Source organism: Hypanus sabinus, chromosome 13, assembly GCF_030144855.1.
Source record: "Hypanus sabinus isolate sHypSab1 chromosome 13, sHypSab1.hap1, whole genome shotgun sequence".
In the NCBI taxonomy this organism is placed as follows: domain Eukaryota; kingdom Metazoa; phylum Chordata; class Chondrichthyes; order Myliobatiformes; family Dasyatidae; genus Hypanus; species Hypanus sabinus.
Genome location: NC_082718.1, coordinates 94,966,778 through 94,988,280, shown reverse-complemented (window position 1 = coordinate 94,988,280; position 21,503 = coordinate 94,966,778). Strand labels below are relative to the sequence as shown.

General features: G+C 41.3%; 1 protein-coding gene across 2 annotated transcripts in view; it reads left to right on the top strand.

The window, feature by feature from the left end:
- Positions 1 to 21,503, top strand: part of si:dkeyp-14d3.1 (transmembrane protein 132C) — a 1,066,091-nt gene that overhangs the window by 115,296 nt on the left and 929,292 nt on the right. The window lies entirely within an intron of this gene.

Here is a 21,503-nt window from a genome sequence, read left to right as displayed (position 1 = left end):
AACGTTTAATATACATATCATAAGTTATGATGTGAAATGTATTCAGCTGTGAAATATCTGTATCCCACTGTGAGTCTAGAATACTATTTCATTTTCCTTGTGTAACCATGCATGATCAAGATCCTTTTTCATAGGTAAGACCATATGACTTAAGAGCTGAATTAAGCCGTTTAGCCCATTGAAGTAAGTGATGAATCATCATATCAGATACTGTTGCAGAATCTACCGTTTTACCCTAAGGCAATTTACCCCATTATAAAACAGAAACGAAGACACAGACCTCAGTATAAGGTTAATCCTTTAATACATGATCACGGAGTTGGTGCTTTACAACTCTGCCAATGTCAAGTTACATCTTGAGTTTATACAATAAATTTTGGACAATGGTCAATGGCTAAACATATTTATGCAGCAATTTTGAAAAGCATTTCTTAGGTATCAAGCAGTTCACAAATGTTTCCGCTTGGTAAACAAAATTAGAACTGCACGTTCACAGTCAGTTCCTCTATTAGTCAGACAATCTCAGACAACGGTTAACAATACCTCACCACTGGCATGATCCATTGCTAGCTATTGTTAACTCGCCCAAGGAAGGCAGCGTCTGCTTCTTGTCCTGTCACCCTCATGACCCAAGTCTTGACCGATACTTAACTAGTCAAGCTTGTTGACAGAATGTAATTCAAAATGTACTTTTCTTAATTTTCTTCCACAGTTTCCAGGGTGCTCACATTGAATGGAATGTCTCTACCTTAGGGGGTGGAATTCTAATGATATAATTAACTTGTTAAGGAGTACCTATGTTTGTTCAATCTTGCAAATTCTTATTTAGCTTGTCTCCGATGTTCTATTGCTGCATTTTTCCATGACAGTAACTTTGGCCCCTTCAACCAATGAAAATTCATCATCTCTCTCTGCTGTGTAGTTGAGCTTCATATAAGCAGGAGGATTCAAGCCATCCACCACTGTCAGCATAACCATCGTTATCTGCATTGGATGCTGTGTTTGGTTTCCGCTTCACTTCTCCAATTCCCAACGTATCCTTTAGATTTTTCACAATAGAAGCTTTGTTTTCCTTTTCCACGTAACTTCAAATTACAAAGCCAATTTTGTTAGTGGAGTTGCAAACAGACCTCCATGATTTGGACTCATCCAACAGCCAAAGGGACAATTTACAATGACCAATTAACTGACTGGTACATCTTTCCCAGAGGAAACCCACGCAGCCACAGGGAGAACATACCACCTCCTTACAGGCAGTGGCAGGAGTTGAACCTGAATCACCTGTACAGTAAAGTGTTGTGCTAACCACTACACTACCGTGCTGCCCACCACCTACCTTTGGAATCAGCATTGTGTCACATCAAAGCAGCCAGCCTCAGTTCTGCAAATAAAATTGAGAAGAAGCTTACTATGTTGCTTTTTAGGTTCTTTTATGCCCCAAAAAATTGATCTTGCTAACTTGGCCATGTTACTAAGTGGCATAAGCAGAATAGCTGTAGTGGATCCTTAGGAACATGTGTTGTTTAGGCCTGAGCCTTAAAGAAGTTGAAAAAGAACATCATAGAAGCCCTGACTATATTTTTCTGGAGTTTAAACTGTTGTGAGCAGGGGACTGGGATCTATAATTGATGAGAAGGAGTGACTGAACGCCTTTCAAAATGTTCAGCAGATTAAGGAGAGTCGACCTGGATTTGTCGAGTGCAATCATGCCTGATAAATCTGATTTGATTTTTTTTTTGAAGAGATGACTTAGTGCCTCAAGTGATGCTACTAAAGAACTGGAAGTAATGTTACAGCCCGGGTTAAATTACATCAAGTCTACTATGAGTACTTTCAGCATCATAATCTCAGAATCGTTGAGGAAGTGAAGTGTTCACTTCCTGGAGAAAGTGAAGTGTTGATTCACTGGAATACTGCCTTAACTCCAGGGGTGACTGAAAAAACAGGATGAAGGCATACCATACTTGTATTTTCTGAAATTTGGAAGTGTTGGGGTGACTTAAATTAAATTTTCAGAATGTGAAAAAAATGATTGTAGGCTTTGAAGAGTGAAGTTAGGAGATAATGAAGAGGACGGTGGAGAGTTGAAGCCTTCTTTAACAAAGCTAAATTATGCTAAATCAGTGTTTAATCTGAAATCTGATTGACAGTTAGTCAAAACCTTTGATATGTAAACATTAGAAAGTCTACAGATGCTGGAGTTCCAGAGCAAAACACACAAAATGCTGGAGGAAATCAGTTGGTCAAGCAGCATCTATCGATGTTTTGGGCAGGGACCTTTCCTCAGGACTGAGAAGGAAGGGTGAAGATGCAGAATAAAAAGGTGGAAAGAGGGGAAAGAGGCTAGCTAGAAGGTGATAGGTGAAGCCAGGTGGGTGGCAAAAGCCAAGGGCTGGATAGCAAGGGATCTGATAGGAGAGAAGAGTGTTTGGGCTGAGACCCTCCTTCAGTACTGAGAAGGATATAATGTGCAGAGCCCAGTCACAGATCAGCCCCAACCTTACTTAATGGGCAGTCCCATTTTCCTTTGTTCTTAAGTTGTCTAATTGTAGGTATCAATTGCATATTTGTGTTAGGTTACTGGTTAACCTGTAATTCATAATTATTAAACCATATGATCAGGAATGCATTTCGGCCTGGAACTGCTGTAATACTCTGCCCAGTATGGGATTTGATTTCTCATGGGACACCTGCAAATTTTTAGTGGTAGTGAACTAAATGTGTGACGTGTATGCTTTTAGCCGTAATGGTTAGTTTAATAGAAAAGTGCTTTGAAAAATCAATAACTGTTTGAATGTAATCTCCATTTGAATTAATCACTGGAATTATCTCATTAAGGGTACTGGAGGGAGAGAGAGGCCATCCAAATCAATGAAGAGGCAATCACAAAGAAAGTTCCTTGGCATTGAGCAGTATCAGGCCTATTATCACTGGTAACATTTCAGAGAAGGTTGGATAGGTACATGGGTGGTAGGGGTATGGAAGGCGATGGTCCTGGTGCAGATCACTGGGAGTAAGCAGTTTAATTAGTTCAGCACGGAGTAGATGACTGAAGGGCCTGTTTGTGCGCTGTACTTTTCTATGACTCTATGCTGTTTTGTGGCAGCAAAAGACTAAAAATCTATGAAAAAAAATAAATAATGTCCATCCAGAAGTTGGATGGCAAAGGGGAAGAAGCTGCTTCTGAATCATTGAGTGTGGGCCTTCAGGCTTCTGTACCTCCTTCCTGATGGTAGTAGTGAGAAGAGAGCATGTCTCAAATGGTGATGGTCCTTACCGACGTTGTGCTTACCACCTCTTGAAGATATCCTTTGATAGTGGGGAGGGTTATGCCCGTGATGGGCTTGGCTAAGTCTACAACTGGCTACAATCTCTTACAATCCGGTGCATTAGACGCTCTATAGCAGGCTGTGATGCAACTAATTAGAATCTTCTCCACCGTACATCTCTAGACATTTATAGGGGTCTTTGACAGCATACTTAAATGTCCTCTAGCTTGTAACGAAGTTCAAAGTCCAAAGTAAATTTATTAACAAAGTACATGTATGTCACCACATACAACTCTGAGATTCGTTCTCTTCTGGGCATACGCAGAGAATCCAGGAAACACAGTGGAATCGATGAAAGGCTGCACCTGACAGGACGGACAAGCAACCAATGAGCAAAAGACAACAAACTGTGAAAATATGAAAGAGAGAAAATGAATTTATAAATAAGCAATGAATATCAAAAACATGAGATGAAGAGTCCTTGAAAGTGAGTTCATAGGTTGTGGGAACAGTTCAGTGATGGGGCGAGTGAAGTTATCCCCTTTAGTTCAAGAGCCTGATGTTTGAGGGATAATAACTGTTCCTGAACCTGGTGGTGTGGGTCCTGAGGTGCCAGTACCTTCTTCCTGATAGGAGCAGTGAGAAGAGAATTAGACCTAGGCAGTGGGGGTCTCTAATAATTAATGCTTGCTTTTCTGTGCCAAAGCATTGTGTAGCTGTCAGTCTTGGGGGGCGCGGTGCTTTACCTGTGATTGAATGGGCTTTATCTATTACTTTTTGTCGGATTTTCTCTTCAAGAGCATTGGTGTTTCTCTATATCAGACTGTGATGCAGTCAGTCAATATACTCTCCACCACACATCTATAGAAGTCTGTCAAAGTTTTAGAAGTCGTGCTGAATCTGTGCAAATTTCTAAGGAGGTAGAGGAGCTTCTGTGCTTTCTTTGTAATTGCACTTTTACGTGCTTGACCCAGGATAGGTGCTCTGAAATTGTCACAGTCCGGCCTGCTGACTCCTTGTTGCTGCCGATTTCCTTTTCCCTGTGTTTTACCGGGCTCCTTGATTGAGGCACCTTATCCTCATCCGAAACAGCAGCATAAAAAACTCCGGCTTACATCTACTCGCTGCCGGTTGGTCACCGTAGCCAGTGTGGCTATGTTTGTTCCGGGGCAGCCGAGAATCCTGGACTCTTATGTTGCTTCGGTGCCTGTGGCTGCTCAGTGAATTCAGTCGTTTTCATGTCCGGCTGAGTTGCTGGCCGTTTCGCCACTACTCTGAGCTAAGATGTGAATTCTGTCACTTTCATATTCGGCTGAGATTTGCTGGCCGATAGTCACCACTCCGAGCCGCCTAGAATAAGGGACCGTCTTCATGAGCTTCTCTGTGTCCAGATACAAATGGACTGTCATCTGTCAAGAGATCACACTTAGAGTATTGTGTTTCATTCTGGTCACCTCATTATAGGAAGGATGTGGAAGCTATGGAGAGGGTGCAGAGGAGATTTACCAGGACGTTGCCTGGATTGGAAAACAAGTCTTATGAGGCAAAGTTAGCAGAGCTGGGACTTTCCTCTTTGGGGCGTAGAAGGATGAGAGTGGACTTAATAGAGGTCTACAAGATTATGAGAGGCATAGATAGGGTGGATAGCCAGTAACTGTTTCCCAGGGCACGAATAGCAAACAGCAGAGGGCATATGTACAAAGTTAAGGGAGGGAAGTTTAGGGGAGACATCAGGGGTAAGTTTTTTACATAGAGGGTTGTGAGTGCCTGGAATGACTTGCCAGGGATGGTGGTGGAGGCTAAAACATCAGGGGTATTTAAGAGCCTCTTGGACAGGCACATGGATGAAAGAAAAATAGAGGGTTACGGGGTATTGTGGGTTTAGTACTTTTTTTTAAAGGAATATATGGGTCGGCACAACATCGAGGGCTGAAGGGCCTGTACTGTGCTGTAGTGTTCTATGGTTCTAGTTTGGTTTCTGTTGTCTTGTTCCCAGCTGAGTAGGTCCGGCTGTTTGCCGCTACTCCGAGTTGGGAATTCTGTCTCTTCGTGTCTAGCTGAGGATTGCTGGTTGTTTGCCACTCCTCCGAACCAAGATATGAATCATCTGTCTTTGTTTGGTGTTGTTCTCTGCGTGTTCCAGTTCCAGACTCCGAATCCCAGTTCAGTCCAGGTCCAGGCTCTGAGTCCCCGGTCATGTCCAAATCCGTCTCTGTGTCAAGTCTCCGTGCCTGTGTCCTGCACTTGGGTCTGCCTCCTGCCACTCATTGCAACAGAAATGTTAAAACCAGGGCATTTAAAGTTGCTGACCCTCTCCACCTCTGATCCTCCAATGAAGACTGGCTCATGGACCTCTGGTTTCCTCCTCCTAAAGTCAATAATCAGCTCCTTGATCTTGCTGATATTGAGTGAGAGGTTGTTGTTTTGGCACCACTCAGCCAGGTTTTTAATTTCCCTCCTATATGCTGTGTGCTTAACCCCCTCCCTGCTCTAATTGATCCACGTTTATTGCAGTGAGGCTTGGCACAGCTCCAATGGCATACTTAAGTTTGCTGACCTCACCACTATCATAGGCTGAGTCGAAGGTGATGACAAATCAGCATATAGGACTACAGCTTGGCATTGGCCATTATATTCCTCTCAATCCTGTAGCTGCACCTTTGCCTCCCACGACCACCTCTTTGTTGGCCTTACCTCTGGAGCCTTGCTCTTTTGCCTCTGCCTGTATACAGGTAGAAGAAGGGCAGTTAAGTGATCAGATTTCCCAGCGCGGTCTAGGCATGAGATGGTAGGCATTCCTAATTGTAGTGTAGCAGTTGTTGAGCGTGTTGAGACTCCTGGTGCTGCAGGCTGTATGCTGATGATAATTGAGCAGAGATTTCTTCAGATAAACCTGACTGAAGTCCCTGCTATGAATTGAAATGCATTGTTGTTTGATGATGGCAGCATTCAATATATCGAGTGCTTGGTTAACATCGGCTTTTGGCTGTTTGTAAACTGGAGAATGGTTGGCACTTAGTCATTAGATGTTCCAGGTCAGGGGAACAAAGGGCAACAAGACCAAGACCGAGCACCACAGAAAGTTTCTCATGAAACACAGATCTCATCTTTTCAAGCTGCTGGTGAGACATTGTAATTGCATTAATGTGTTGGGCCCAGGATGGATCCTGAGATGATCTAAGCACGCTGTATCAACAAGCTTGCTCTCTCTGCTAGTCTTATCAATGAAACAAAAGTTAGCACTGAAAGACAATTTCACCATTACTTACATTCTTTGGTTTGTCCTGCAGTGTGGTTAAAATAAATCACATATTGACAACACAAGTGGTTCAGGATAGAAGGAATATTTTGTTTGCTGCAGTTAGTTCAGACTATATCCAGTCAAAAGGATGTTGATTGGTTCTGGGCATCATTGTTGTTTTGTGCCGCACAGCTGAGGGAAACTGAATCCAGAGAGGATGCAAGAGCAACAAAATAAACTGAGATAAAATAACTGTGTAGTGCAGCTCATAGCTGGAAGGTCTTTGCACGAGTACATAACAATAACAACAAAGTTAATTGGGTAAAATCCTGTAATTGGGCCAATCAACTTTCAACGAAACACCAAAGAAATAGGTCTTACAGAAGTTTCTCATAGAGGAGGAGGCTGTTCAGCTCATCATACCTGCAGCAATCTTTTAGATAGTTGTCCATTTAGTCTCAGCTGTCTTTCTCCCAAACTTTGCTTATCATTCTTGATCAGAATTTGTATACTTTTGAACGGTGTCTTCTGAAATAGTTTTAGAAAATATATTTTACTATGAACGCAGTTCAGCTCACCATTGAACTTGGAATGAAAATATTACCAAATGGTAACTTACAGTATTTTTTAAATTAAGTCAGCAATTAAGCATAACATAATGCTATTTTCTCATCTAATTCATAGTTGTTCAGATCTGGAAAATAATATTACTTAAGAATGAATGGTGAGACCACCTTAATTCATGGTTAACATCAATGATTTTGAGTTGGGAACATCAAAAGCTACAGATGATATCTAAATGGAAGGAAATGGGCAGGGGATTAGCTAATGTAAAGGAGGAATGTGACATTATTTAAGAAGATATATTGGAAATCTCACAGATGAACTTGAACATTAACAAATGTGAGATGTGGCATGCACATGCACTTCAAATGAAGGTACTGCATAGGCAAAAGAACCTACCAATACAGGAAAAATGTGTATCTATCTAAAAGAGCACTGCATGTCATCAAAACTCTTAAAAATATTAATAAAGTAATGAAAGTTATTTTAAGGGGTATTGATTTAAATGTATTCATGTTGCATTTGCATAGGACCTTTAATCAAAAGGGAGGGAGATGGAGTGTGAAAAAAAATTTGCAGGCCAGCTCACTTAACATTTGTCAAAGGAAAATGTTAGAAGCTGTTATTAAAGATGTTGAAGTAGGCCACTTAGAAAAATTCAAAGTAATCAGACAAGCTCAACATGGCTCTGTGAAATGAAGATCATAATAAAGCAATTTATTGAAATTCTTTGAAGAAGTAACATGTCTGTTGATAAAGGAGTACCAGTGGACATGCTATATTAAGATTTCCAGAAAGCATTTCATGTAATGTGCATAGCATTTCATATAATTGGAGCGACATGTGGTTAGCATAGCGTTATTACAGCGCCAGTGACCCAGGCCCAATTCCCGCTGCTGTCTGTCAGGAGTTTGTACGTTCTTCCCGTGACTGTGTGTGTTTCCTCCTGGTGCTCTGATTTCCTCCCACATTCCAAAGGCGTACTGCTTAGTAGGTTATTGGTCACATGAGTGTAACTGGGCAATGTGGGTGTGTTGGCCTGGAAGGGCTGTACCTTTAAATAAAATAAATATCAAAGGTTATTGCAGAAAGTAAAAATTCAGTGTTTAGGAGGTACTTACTGCTAAAAGGAAAAATAGGGAAACCGTAAAGGAGTTTTTATGGTTTTTATGGTTGGCAAGGTGCAGTGTGGCATGTGCCACAGGAGTTGCTGCTATGGCATCCACGTTTTGCAATATGATAATTGGGTTGTTATTGATACATGTACACAATATTGAATAGCTTTGGTTGGCGTGCCATTCAGATCCTTCCATACATTATACAAGCATATTGAGATAGTAAAAAAGGAAAATAAATGTATTAGAGTGGAATTGCAGACAGGGAGACAAATAAACTGCAAGAATCATGAAGAGGTAGAGAGAGATCAGTAGCTTATCTTTAGTGTGTAAGAGTCTGATAACAGCAAGATGGAAGCTCTCCTTGAGCCTGGTGGTACATCTTCTCAAGTTTTTGCATCTCCTGCCCGACGGGAGTGGGGAGAAGAGAAAATAACTGAGGTGGGAGGGATCCTTGATTATGTTGGGTGTTTTTCTGAGTTAGTGGGAAATGTGGCAAGAGTCATTGGAGAGAAGACTGGTTTGTGTGATGGACTGGGTGGGGGTGGTGTTCCCAATTCTCTGCCACTTCTATGGCTCAGGGCAGAGCTGATGCCATGCTAAGCTGTGATGCATCTGGTGAAAGTGTTCGGGGTAATGCCAAATTTCCTTAAACTTCTGAGGAGATGGAGGCACTGGTGAGCTTCTTTAGCCATAGCATTCACATGGTTGGGTCCGGACAAGTTATTGGTGATATTTACACCTTGGAACCTTGAAGCTCTGAACTATCTCCATCTCACCATCATGTGTACTCTGCTCTACTTTCTGAAGTCAATTACTATCTCTTCTGTCTTGCTGACACCAAGGGAGAGTTTGTTGTCTTGACACCATACCGTTACGTTCTCTATCTCCTTCCTGTACTCAACTGTTCTTTGCAATCCAACTCACTACCGTGGTATCATATTCAAATGTGTAGCTGGAATTTGAGAGAATTTGGCCACTCAGACTTAAGTGCATAGGGAGTGAAGGGCTGAGGGTGTAGCCTTGTAGAGCCCCATTGTTGAGGATAATCATGAAGGAAGTGTTTTTGCCTGTGCTTAATGATTGGTATTAGTCATGAACTCAAGGATCCAGAGGGTTTGTATAAAATATGACTGAAAGTTGTGGTTGATGAATTTATGAATGACATGAAGATAAGTAGGAAAGACGAAGTAAGCGATTTAAGTGATGGGCAAAGTTTATTTGAGTTTTGTTGAAAAGCCAAAAAAGAAGTGTATTCTTACTTAAATGAAGAGAGACTGAACAGCTCTGAGCCTCAGAGGGATCTGAATATACTAGTGTGTGATTTACAGACATTTGAGTATGCAGGTAAAACAAATAATTAAAGAAGTTAACACAATGCTATTGTTTATTGCAAGAGGAATTAACTACAACAGTAGGAAGGTTATGTTCAATTATATTGGGCCCAGTGTGTAGTTTTAGTCTGGTTTTAGGATTGGGCAAGTTGTCTTTTGTGGAAAGATTAGAGGGGCAAGGTTTGGTCTGCTGCAGATGAAATGGTTGGGAGGTGATTCTTTTAAAACATGTACGGTCCTGAGAGGTCTTGACGGGATAGATGTGAAGAAGATGTTTCCTTCTATGAGAGGATCTGGTACTAGAACTAAAAATAATGAGGGCAGAGATGAAGCACATCTGTTTTCTCTTGGAGGCTCATGAGTCTGGAACTTTCTTTCCCTTAAAAAGCTCTTTATTTTTAATGCATGTGTAGATGGATTATTGATGACCAAGAGGATGAAATGTTACTGAAGGTAGATGAGAATGCAGATCTAAGGTTGCAATCAGAATAACTGTGTTCTGATTGAATGGCCTTATGCCACTCCCGGTTTGTATGTTGGCATGTTTGACACTGGTAGAGTGTTGAGTTCTGCCCTGTGCATCATTAAAAAAATCCCAGAAACATTGCAGAGTATAAAAGAAACCACACAAAGATGATAGAAAAGCCACACAATATCAGAGCTAAGAAATTATGAGTTTTGTGAAAGATTCAGTCTCTCTGTAGAGTTGGAAGCAGACTGACAGAATCATTTTCCAGGGAGGAACAGTCTAGGGGTCTGTTTCTGCTTGAGGGAGAATCCAAAATATAGGGGCATCGTAAATGCAGCATAGTTACTAATTCAAGGAGAAAGTAATGTTTTGATGACCGAGATGAGGAGATATTTCATTACCTTTTGAATTTTCCATCCCAGGGGGCAATAAACTCTCAGCCCGTGTTTTTAAGATTGAGATCAAAATGAGGTGCAGAATATGGAAAGTATCGAAAAGTGGACATCGGAGAAGATCAGCTGATGTCTTATTGAGAGTAAAGGCAGGTGTGATGTATGTCCCAAATTGGTGCCATTAAGTCTCCTAGATTTCTGTGTTTTGCAGATGGATTTCACTATCACAGTAAGTACTTCAGGCAGACAGCTTGAATGTTTTCAAATGGAAACCAGCTGAGTTCATGAGAAAGGGAAATAAAAATCTATGCTGATAATTGGGATTGAGGTGGATAGAATGGACGAAAAAGAGCAAGGTGTAATCATAACACTGACTCTGTCATGGTGAGTGCTGGCCATGACTGAACCCAGGTGTGGAGGGACAGCAGACTCTGTAACAGTGAGCACTGGCCGTGACCGAACCCAGGTGCGGAGAATTGGAGCAGACTCCCATATAGAGAAGGAAAGAAGAGGTTATACAGAGGAATACCAAAGAGCATCAGAGGCATGACTGAGCAACACCATGAGACAAATCATGCTCAACACGCACAAGGCCTCCGAGCCCAGTGCTAAATGAGAGTCTGCTTGAAATAATCACAGAAAGCAGAAGATCTGTGCCAGACAAGTTTAAACAGAAAGTACAAGGGCCTAACACCTCCATTTTGACAACAATTAGCAAATCCAGGTGCTCGAGGAACCTAGAAGCCCAACGCCATACAGCACACCACCGAGGCCCATAGGGCTCATGACAGCCTACTTGAGTGTAGCCCAAGGCTGGCCTGTTTGTTTGCTTAATATCCCACGCAACCATGTAAGCAAGACATCTCAGATGGAATCCTTTTTAATTTATACCACTGTTTTACCAGTTTTCGTCCTCACCTTGAATCAAAGCTCTGAGCTAATTTAGGTAAAGGTGTTATTCCCTTTGACCCTATATTTATTTGTATGTTGAGTTTAGGCTGTGCTATTATTAGGTTATCCAACTGTCGAGACACTATGCTTGCCAGCTCTTTTCTTTCCCCTTTTCTTCCTTCTTTTCTTTCCATATCCTCCTTTTCAATTTCTCTTGCCTCTTATAGTTCTAGTCTTTTTTTTTCTTCCTAGTTCATCAATTTACTGCCTTTCCTTTCTCTCAGCACCATATCTGCAACCATCTCCAGGGTCATAAATGGGATTTTGCCATCAGTGAATCGTTTTTGAGAAGTTTTGCTCACCTGAAAGTTCGGTTTTAAAATATAGTTGGGACAATATCACATAAGCCACGCATTCTTCATTTCTTAATCTTCATAGTAAAGCATTACAGCAGCATCGCTACTGTCTAGTTATTGAATCGTTGACAGTATTATGGCTGATGCATTGAATACCTCCAATCATTGGAGTTTCATATTTGAAGTTTCATTAGTGAAACAATGGAATGATGATGAATCATGTTACAGAGTGGAAATACAAAGAAAAGGCATTACTCAAAATGGCACAGGGAAATTATAAAGTTTTTCATTGCAAACGGCATGAAATCAGTATTCCACTGTACTTCGCTGCAGAGTGATATATGCAAAAGCCTATTGTGAGAGACAGGGTTAAAGAACAAGAGCTGGAAGCTTGAGAAGTTTTATAGGGAATTGATTTGAAGGATGGGAAGAGGAAAAAAAACACCACTGTAGAGGCACTGGGGCCAAAAAAAGTAAAGATGAATAGTTCAGGATATAAATCAAAGATTTATGAAAATATCTTAATATGGTGAGGAAGGTCACTGGCTGAAGTGTGCTGTTAAGATAATGCTTTGAAGTTGTGTGGGTTTTATGTGGCAAGTTATTAGAAGCAGCTGCAATAATTTGAGTTGAGAGCAGCAGGGAATGGGACAGCAATAGAGGCAGCTCTCTCTGGGACCTGCATTCACCGGAGTCCAGACTGTGCTGAATAAACATTACTGAGGTCATTGCAACTTTCCTCATAACTCCATTTCATTCCTCATTTGAGTGAGAAAAACATGATCTGCCTTGGACTAGAATCAAAGAATGGTACCTTTCCATCATTTCACACTTCTCAAAGCCCCTATTTTCTTAACACAGTGAATCTTGGAATTGCCACATAATTCAAAACACTACCAAAACATTTCTTGATGTTTCTCATTCAGCGTGTTCTCTATTTTTTAAGAATGCAGATCAACATTAACTTTGTAACAGTATTATTTTCCTTTGTTCAATAATATTGCCTACTATAAAAGTGTCATTAAGTGCAGACTTACTAACTTTAAATGTGTATGATGCAGTTAAGTGGAAAGGTCCTTTAACAGATGCTTATCATTCAAATAAGGTGGCAGAGTGGAGGTACGTCTCTACCAAAGAAGGTTTAAGGCACTCGTTCCCTCGACTAGCCTGCAGGTCACCCTTGGGCAAGGTGTAGCACTTGCTTAGCCCCCCCCACCCCCCGATCAAGGTCACATGAAGCAATTGGAACAAGTGGTGAATGGTGGTGGAAGCAGCTGGTGCAGATCACAAGTCCTGGTTGTGCAACCACTGACGCCAGGCGGACAATCTCTGAAGTGCATTGATCTTTGGCTGGGGTCACCCGTCTTGTAAAGACACTGCCCAGAAAAGGGCAGTGGCGAACCACTTCTGTAGAAAAAATTGTCCAGAAGAATCATGGTCATAGGACTATGATTGCCCATGCCATATGGCACAGCACGTAGTATTGATGATGGCCATTGCATTGGAACATTATCAATCAGTATTATTTGTCAAGACCAGTGGATATAGTGTAGCATAGAGTATGTTTATAGTGGAGCACCTTGCATTGGTTTACCTTACTTTACGACACAGATATCATATCCAGCTGTTTAACGCTGGCATTTATGCTTCACTTACAACTTCTCCTAAACTGTCCTTGACTGAAAAAGGAGACGATAGTTGGGTAGGAAATTTCATTGGCTTATTGGGTTTTGGCCCTCCTAAGTAGTTCTGTTTCACCTCAACCAAGTTATTTCATCTTTCTCATTCATTATGCCTGCGTAGGGGAATGCTTCACATGAAGTCGTGATTTCAGATGCTGCTTATTGTTGAATAGAGGTAACATGCTCACCCTGAGACATACATAGAAGTGAATCTTTTCAAAGGCTTTGCATGTTCTCAGATAGTTAGATATATTGCTTTAATATGTTACCAAGACCATTAGACCATAAGATAGAGGAGCAGGATTAGGCCATTTGGCCCATTGAGTCTGCTCTGCCATTTTATCATGGCTGATCTGCCATTTTATCATGGCTGATCCAATTTTCCTCTCTGCCCCAGTCTGCTGCTTTCTCCCTGTATCCTTTTATGCACTGGCCAATCAAGAATCTATCAATCTGTTCCTTAAAAATGCATAAAGGCGTGGACTCCACAACTGCATGTGGCAAAGAATTCCACAGATTCACCACTCTCTGGCTAAAGAAATTCCTCCTGATCTCCACTCTGTCTATTCTGAGGCTGTGTCCTCTGGACTTAGTCTCTCCCACCACAGGAAACATCCTCGTCACATCTACTCTATCAAGGCCTTTCACCATTTGAGATGTTTCCATGAATACAGACCCAGAGCCATCAAACACTCTTCATATGACAAGCCATTCAATTCTACAATTCAGTTCTGCAATCATTTTTGTGAACCTCCTTTGAACCCTCTCCAGTTTCAGCACGTCCTTTCAAAGATAAAGGCTCAAAGCTGCTCAAAATACTCCTCACCAGTGCTTTATAAAGTCGCAACATTACATCCTTGCTTTTGTGTTCTAGTCCTCCTGAAAAGAATGCTAACAATGTATTTCCCTTCATCACCACAGACTTAACCTGCAAATGAACCTTTAGGTAATCCTTTAGGACTCCCACATCCCTTTGCACCTCAGTTTATTTGTATTTTCAGTTAGAAAATAGTCAACTCTTTCATTTCTTCTACCAAAATGCATGACCATACTCTTCGCAACATTGTAATCCATCTGCCCTTTCTTTGCCCTTTCTCCTGATCACCTTCTGTGGCCTCTGAACTTTCTCAAAACTACCTGCCCCTCCACCTGTGTTCATATTGTGTGCAAACTTCGCAACAAAGCCATCAATTCCAACATCCAACACATTGACATATAACGTAAGAAGAATCGGTTGCAATACAGATCCTTGTGGAACACCACTAGTTGCTAGCAGCTATCCTGAAAAGGCTCCCTTTATTCCCACTCTTTGCCTCCTGCCAATCAGTCACTGCTATATCCATGCTAGAATCTTTCCTGTAATACCATAGGCTCATAGCTTGTTAAGCAGCTTCATATGTGGCACCTTGTCAAAAGTCTTCAGAAAGTCAAAGTACTCAATTCTCCTTTATCTATCCTGCTTGTTATTTCTTCAAAGAATTCCAACAGATTTATCAAGCAAGGTTTTCCCTTGAGGAAACCATGTTGATTGTAGCCTATTTTAACATGTGCCTCCAAGTACCCTGTGGCCCATCCTTAATAATTGACTCCACCATCTTCCCAACCTCTGAGGTCAGACTAACAGGCCTGTAGTTACCTTTGTACTGCTTCTCTCCCTTCTTGAAGAGTGGAGTGACATTTGCAATTTTCCAGTCTTTCGGAACCATTCCAGAATCTAGTGCTTCTTGAAAGCCACCTCTTTCAGAACTCTGGGGTGTATACCATCTGGTCCAGGTGACTTTCCTACCTTCAGACCATTCAGTTTCCCAAGAACTTCACACACTTCATGATCCCTGACACCTGGAACTTCCACCATGCTCCTAGTGTCTTCCACAGTGAACTCTGAAATAAAATATTTATTTGGTTTGTCCACCATTTTGTTGTCCTTCATTACTACCTCTTCAGCACTGTTTTCCAGTGGGCTGATACCTACTCTTGCCTCGCTTTTAGACTTCATGCATCTGAAGAAACTTTTGATATCCTCTTTAATGTTATTGGCTAGCTTACTTTCATATTCGTAATTCCTTTTTTAGTTGCCTTCTGTTTTTTTTTTAAAGCTTCCCAATCCTTTAAGTTCCCACTAATTTTTGCTCTATTATATACCCTCCATTTGGCTTTTATGTTGGCTTTGACTTCTCTTGGTCATGTCATCTTTCCTTCCTCTTTGGGATGTATATATCCTGTGCCTTCTGAACTGCTTCCAGAAATTCCAGCTGTTGCTGCTCTGCCATCATCCCTGCCAGTGTTCTTTTCCAATCAATTCTGGCCAACTCCTCTCTCATGCCTCTGTAATTCCCTTTACTCCACTGTAATACAGATGCATCTACTTCTCCTTATCAAATTTCAGGGTGAATTTTATCATGATCATTTGCCCCTGAGGGTTCTTTTACCTTACAATCTCTAATCAATTTTGATTCATTACATAAGTTGCTTTACTGAATGGCTACTCAGATGGTAATTTTCCTCCTTCAAGTCATTCTTTATTTTCATGTCATAAATCCATATTCCAGCTTAGTTTTGAATTTCATAGATGGATTAAAGGAAAGTTGCCATTGGAGGTTTACGAAATTCTGAGCATGAAAGAAAATGATTTTAGTATTGCTTTTAGAGATGAGTATCTGAACCAGCATGAAAAGAAAGGACAACGCAGAGCAGCTTTTCATAATCTAAGATGCTCGAGCGAGGTCTCTGCGAACAGTACTGCAGTGAACGCTCAGCTGAAGGTGACGTCTGTTGTAAAATAAATGCTGGCGAAACTGAGAGGGCATAGCATTATTGTCTTGATCAAAAGTATCCCTGACAGTGTAATGTTCAATCAAACTGGCACAAAGCGGCGTTCACTCCAGTGGGGTTTGAATCAACGCCCGACAGACTCAAAGACAGGTGTGTTACCATCTGATAAGGCTAACAAAATAAATAAAATAAAATCTTTCCTCCATATCAGTGACATTCCACAGAATCATTCAAAAGTTAAATATTGAATCAACTTGCATTCCCATATTTTCTAACAGATAAACAAGTACGATAGTTTCCTTCTCACTACTTTGATCAAAGCGTTTAAGTTGTCCATTTGGGGTGCTACTGGGAATTTTCAACATTACCTCTCAACAATCGTTCTTCAACTCACCATTAAAGATGGTGAAGGGATCATTTAAGTCCAGCATCATTACAACACCAGGAAACAAATACCTGGAAATTCCAGTGTGCCAAAATGCACGTGGTGTATGGTGGTTGTTCGACACAGAGACGCTTTTATTTGTAATCCTGCTGCTGCAGACTTCACTAAATCCAAGCTAGCTTAACAGACATGGTAGTTCTATGTGGAAAAGACAAGCAGCTCAGAGCTGAAACAGGGTAACAAAAGAAGACACATCTGGGTCAGTATTTACACCAGACATGCAAACCAGAAGTGCTCAGTCAAATTTCTAGAATGTAACGAAACAACCCAGAAATAGTCGTTTTAACATTCCATTCTATCCTAAGTGCATTTTCAGTAACATAGTGCTATATAGTCCATTTTCTAGGGCAAGATGATTTCTGAGATGCTGCATCATAAATGCTGAAAGCATGTTTTATCGTTCCATCCTGCGTCATTGATAGTCATTAACTGGATGGATGTGAATGGAAACCTCTCATCAGTTCTCTTTGAAAGCATTGGGTTCTGTATCAATGAGGAAAATTTATGACTTTGACAGGTAATCCCTTAGTTTTCAGCTTGATTAAAAATCCTATAATACTTAACAAATCAATGGAAATAGTGTTCCTCCTGATCCAACAACAGGCTGTCATTTGATTGGAAAATTGAGAGTGCATGGTTCAGTTAAAGATGTGTTTGTTCAAAGGCTGTTGCTGATTTCCTGGTGCTTTGGAGAACCCAAAAATCAGAAGTCAGTGGGCTTGACTGCTGTTTCTAGGGAATGTTTCTATGAAAGTTGCATATGTCATCAGAGATCCTCACCACCCATGTCATGCTCTCTTCTTGCTGCTGTCATCAGATAGAAGGTAAAGAGCCTCAGGACCTGCACCATCAGGTTCAAGAACTGTTACTACCCCACAGCCGTCAGGCTTGAACTAAAGGGGCTAACTACACTCAACTTCATTTGCTCCATCATTGAAATGTTCCCATAGCCAATAATCACACTTTCAAGGACTCTTTACCTCATGTTCTCGTTATTTATTGCTATTTATTTATGTTTGCATTTGCACAGTTTGTTGTCTTCTGCACTTCTGGTTGATCTTTTATTGATTTTGTTATAAATATTATTCCACAGATTTGCTGGGCATGCCCACAAGAAACTGAATCTCAGGGTTGTATATGGTGACATATATTCAGTTTGATAATAAAATTTACTTTGAACTTTTGATCTTTGGAATGTAGAGGCAACGTTTGATCATAAGCAACAAATAATCTGCAGGAGGAACTCTATGGGCCAAACAGCATCTATAAGGGGAAAGGAAATGTCAGCCATTTGGGTTGAACCGCTGCATCAATACCAAGTTTTGACCTTAAACATTGACAATTCCCTCCTCTACCCCGCCAGATGATGTGCGACCTGCTAAGTTTGACCAGGTAGATTGTTGCTCCAGATTCCAGCATCGTCACTGTGTCTATACATCGATCATTCTTTCATTAGCCCTTCTAGAACAAACCTTGATTCTCCTCGGTAAGCTTTCACATTGGTAATTTAGGGCTAAACAGATAACTATTATATGGCTGATGGGTGGCATTAACTTTGTATATGTAGATAAATATCACAGATCATTCTGTGATCTTGAAGGCACTCCAGTGTGTGGCTGATGAGCCTCAGATTGATGGGAATATACACCCAGGGTGAGCCGTGGATCGCTATGCTTCAGCTGACGCCTGCCAAATGAGATCTCAACCCAGGTTGTCAGTTGCTCAGTCCAAGGCTGAGAAAAGTATCAAGATATCATTTTTAATGGCGAAGCAATAAGTCATCATACCATGCGATACAATAGTGTACCAGCGAGTATCTGTAAAACTCCAGAACAACGACTGAACTTGCAACAGCAGAAACATGGACGGATAGACCTGTCACTGTTGCAGAAATTAATTCCATTCAGCTCCAACTAACATTGTAAGACCACCCTGGACAGATAAGCAGCTGGAAACGTATCAGTACTCAATGTTTGTAAATTGATATTAAGCAATGAAACTTCAGCTGTTGTCTTGCGTGCAATCCATTTGTGACCCGGTTCTGCCTTTCTGCATTTGGTTGGGTGGTTTGTCCGTATGTGAAAGTTGTATATAGTGCATATCAAGGCAGAAGCCTTGCCCTTTCTACCAGTCAATGACAGGTGTTTGTGTGTCCTGGTTGCTTAGTGGGCAGTAAGAGATGTCTGTAGTAAGGGCCCTTTTCTTGCCTACATTATTTGATTTAAAGAGTGGATAGGGAATTCAGTTTGCATGGCTCAGGCTTCAAATACAGAACTGTGCAAAAGTCTTAGGAATATACTGTGTGTGTGTGTGTATATATATATATATATATATAGCGAGAGAGAGAGAGAGAGAGAGAGAGCGCACTTTTCTACAGTATTGTAATTTTACGTATTGCACTGTACTGCTGCCACCAAAAAAAGAGCAAATTTCATGTGAGAGATGATAAACCTGATTCTGATATGGGTCTCTATTGTGGATTGAGAGTGGGAAGGGGGCAGGGAGGGAGGAATCATGGTTGGGAAAAGGGGAAGGGAGAGGGGTGGCATCAGGAAGCACCACAGAGTCATTCTGTAATGATCAATACAGATTTGTTTGGAATCAAATAACCTTGCCTGATATCTCAAGGCTGGGTGTGTCTGCACCCCTGCCCCAGCTCCCGGCTCTCCTTCTTCGCCACCTGTCCCACACCCCTCCCGCAGCACTCCACCCTCATCATAACCAACATCCTTTGCTCCTGCCAGATTTACAAACTTGCTGTCTGCTCTATGTTGATAAATACCACACTCTGCAAAAAATCTTAGGCACCCTAGCTTTATAAATACACCCAAGACTTCTGCACAGTACTGTACCGTATACAGGATATCACAAGAGTTTCCAATTAAAATTGTTTCAAAAATTATATAAACTTATATAAAACTAAATTAATTTTAATCACTTGATTAATTTTCAGTACCAGTCACTGTGGAATATAACTGTTCCTAATTGTGCAAATATGAACATACTTTCTTCTGATTTTTAAAACATACTTTCAGTATTACTTGTGTTTTAGTCACAACAGAGTCTGTCTTGTAGCCACCAATAATGCATAATTTTTATCGATGTTGGAGGAATTGTCCAATCTGATCTAGAATTTAGTAATAAGGGTGCACTTATCTACTTGTACCTGCTGAGTGGCTGCACCGATAGTCCCAGAAAACATTACGTTCCTTTAACAAAAAGCTCTGCCAAGTCCATGATCCAGGGTTATTTTTATTGGAATTTTCTACCCGAATAAAAATCAACAGCCAAGACTAGATTTGATAGCTGCTTTTTGCATTTCTGTGATTCACTCCCCATACGACGGCTTGTTACCGGTCTGAATTTTCAAGGGTGACACGATGTTACCATCAATCAAATCAGTTACAATAAATGCTGGGCTTTAATTGCACCAAGTACTAGTGTTTGACTTGTGCAGCTTATCAGTCCCGAAAATAACTCATGACAGGCATAGCTAGAGGGTTCCAGATGCACTGGGAAGCAACAGATGTGAGGAAGACTAATGAAAAAACTGGAAAGCAGGTGTTGCACTCCAGGCTAAGAAATAATCTCTTAATGAATACAATATTTGTGATTTTCCTTGCTTCTGCAGAAGTTTATTTCCCCATGGTGATTCATGAGATGTCCCTGTTCAGTTTTAGGTTCCTCTCACATCTTTGCCGCTCTGAAAGTGAAGGATGGGGAAAACCTAGCTACTACCTTCTCCATGCTTTCTGTGTACTTAAAGCACATTCAGGATGTGAATTAATAGGAAGCACTCCCATCAAGAGCCACGGATACTGGTGGTTCTGATACATTGGCTCACTACTTCTGGGACCCTGTTAGAGTCAAAATGCAACTTTTTTTGACTTTTGTCCATTTCACTTCCAGCCAATGATTCAGCATGGGATGAGCTGACATCTCAGGGTGGAGTGAGGTCTGCCATTGCCCTTCTTTGTGGTAGAGCATCACACACAAAGCACTGGAGGGACTCTGCAGGTCAAGCAGCATCTATGGCGTGAAATTAAATATAGACGTTTTGGGATGAGACTCTTCATCAGGACTGGGCTAATAGACAATAGGTGCAGAAGAAGACCATTTGGCCCTTCAAGCCTGCACCACCATTCTGAGATCATGGCTGATCATCTACTATCAATACCTGGTTCCTGTCTTGTCCCCATATCCCTTGATTCCCCTATCCATAAGATACCCATCTAGCTCCTTCTTGAAAGCATCCAGAGAATTGGCATCCACTGCCTTCTGAGGCAGTGCATTCCACACCACCACAACTGTCTGGGAGAAGAAGTCTGTCCTAAATGACCTACCCCTTATTCTCAAACCATGCCCTCTGGTACTGGACTCCCCCAGCATCTGGAACATATTTCCTGCCTCTATCTTGTCCAATCCCTTAATAATCTTATATGTTGCAATCAGATCCCCTCTCAATCTCCTTAATTTCAGTGTGTACAAGCCCAGTCTCTCTAGCCTCTCTGCGTAAGACAGTCCGGACATCCCAGGAATTAACCTCATGAATCTACGCTGCACTTCCTCTACAGCCAGGATGTCCTTCCTTAACCCTGGAGACCAAAACTGTACACAATACTCCAGGTGTGGTCTCACCAGGGCTCTGTACAAATGCAAAAGGATTTCCTTGCTCTTGTACTCAATTCCCATTGTAATAAAGGCCAACATTCCATTAGCCTTCTTCACTGCCTGCTGCACTTGCTCATTCACCTTCAGTGACTGATGAACAAGGACTCCTAGATCTCTTTGTATTTCTCCCTTACTTCTCTACACCGTTCAGATAATAATCTGCCTTCCTGTTCTTACTCCCAAAGTGGATAACCTCACACTTATTCACATTAAACATCATCTGCCAAATATCTGCCCACTCACCCAGCCTATTCAAGTCACCCTGAATTCTCCTAACATCCTCATCACATGTCACACTGCCA